We start from the raw sequence: 2,258 nt of genomic DNA, 5'->3' as shown, positions 1-2,258 counted from the left end.
TCTACGTCACCTGTGGCTTCTTTGCTATTTGCTCTCTCTAAATTCCTAACAGTTTCCAGCACTCAGTTAGGCAATACTAACCTACTTCTCACCAGTTCCCCTCCTGCTACAAGGGGCATGGAACTTTCTCTCCTTCATCGCGAAGCCAGTTAGCAGTCGCTCACGTTCCTGTTTCGTATAAGTGATATTGTTTGGGGCCGTAGAAGTCTGGTTTCATCAATGATGGAATTTCCCTTTCCATTTCTCCTGGTTGTGTGCTGTGATTTTGAGAAGAAACAGAACACAAACTACCTTTTGTGGTTATGACTTGAAAACTGGGAGCCTCGTTTTGTTTTGATAAAAAGTTACAATTCACAGTAAATATGTAACTGACACAAACTTTTATCTGCGGAATAATGTTGCATGAAAACATACAAAAGCAAAATATTTGATATTCGTGGGGAAATTGACAGAATTAGAAGGGTGGCAGGAAGTTATTATACTTCTTAAATCCTTGACAGATCAATGGGCAAAAATAGGGAGGTTGGAGATCTGAATAATGTAATTGATTGGTTTGATTTCAGAGATATGTTTCCAGCTCTGTACTTCACAGAGAATAAAAAGGAACAAAATACCAACCTCAGTCATAGATCCGAGAACACAGGAGAATGCATTTCACGATGAAGTTGGCATTTCCAATCGTAAGCCACGGGTAGATTATTCAGCAAATGGTGTTGGGAAAACTGGAGAGAAAGAGAAAGAGGCTAATGAATTCTGTCTTTTAGTTATTGCTGTCAATTCTTGGCACAGAGTTTGACCACAGGGGCTTTTCCCAGACAGTCCTCCTTCCCTGGTCTTTCACTCGCTACCATAGGCTACTTCTTAAGAATTCTAAAGAATAAATCAGAATTCAGCCATTTGGCTTCCTCCGGTGATTTAAATAGCTGCATTATTTTGAAAGCCAAGAGGAACTCCATAATTCATCCCCCCCACACACACTTAGTTGCATTTGGTAACACAGAACTGCATACTGGAATCTTCCGCCATGGGGGTTGGGAGGGGGCCAGCACATGGGTGGAAGAGCCTGGGAATCCCACGTTACGGAACAAGTCAGCTGTCCACAGACAAGCCTTCACCAAGCCCTCTCATGCTGTCTGAGGATTCTCGTGAGCTCCTCCTCCGAGCTATTCCCTTGTCTACTGAGTGCTCCCAGCTCTGAAAAGCCCTTCCAGATACTCTGTCTTCTTTCTACATACCCTCTTCCCCCATCCCATCTGGGAGAATGGGAATAGGATATTTACCAACTGTTCCCTCGTTGTGTCATTGGCACCAACCAATCAGAATGGTCAGATATCAGTCAGTCTAGAAACCGGGTACGCTTAGCCAGTCAAACCTGTGCCTGGTGAATGAACACCTGTTCTCCGTCGCTCAATTCTCCTAAAAGCCTTTCCCCAGAACCCCACTTTGTTTGAGGTGTTCTAGTCTCTCTTAATTTTTACCTCCTTTATCCCCTTGAACTTATTCTAATGGTTGTCCTTTTCTTCCCTGACACGCTGTCTGCCTGATGATAATTTTCCCGGTTTGATTGACCATGAAAGTCTCCTCAGCTAGTACATTTCTGGAGTGGGGTGTAAGTGGGGACAAATGCGCCCACTGGCAGACCAGACGGAATATGGCTAAGCATACCCCCAATGGCTTCCCCACCGCGGGACCAACTTCCTTGATTTTTGTAAGTTAGAACTCTCTTCCCAGCTACTCAAGATCCTCTCTCCTTTTGATGGTACCATGGCCTCCTTGCTCTAGGAACACAGCCAGATTGTCAGTGTTCTGATTGCTGAAATGCAAAGAAGGTAAAAGTGGAGAATCTCGTAAGAGATTTAGGGCCAAGTCTGGATGTGGCCAGTATGCCTTCTACCCACATTGCACTGGCCAGAACGCAAAAGCATGCTCTCACCACTGCTTGGAAGTCTGGAAAATGTAATATAAGTTGTTGACAGAGGGAAGAAATGGGTCCCTGTCCTGCAGAGTGTGGTGCGTGTTCTAAATTGTGACGAGTTTTTGATATTTCTCATTTCCTTTTTATGTAAGACAGCATTTTCATCAGAGTAGTCACGTTTTTCTTTCAGGGTAGTCGTCCTTAAGCCTTGATATGCATTGGACTTTCCTGGAGAGTCTTGTTAAAATGCAGATTCCTGGTACCACCTTCAGGAAATCTGATGACCTTGGACTCCACTGCCACAGATCTGAGTTTGTTTTTTTTTTAAGATTTTATTTATTTA

Source organism: Ursus maritimus, unplaced genomic scaffold (assembly GCF_017311325.1).
Source record: "Ursus maritimus isolate PB19 unplaced genomic scaffold, ASM1731132v1 scaffold_14, whole genome shotgun sequence".
NCBI lineage: Eukaryota > Metazoa > Chordata > Mammalia > Carnivora > Ursidae > Ursus > Ursus maritimus.
This window is presented reverse-complemented; position numbering follows the sequence as displayed.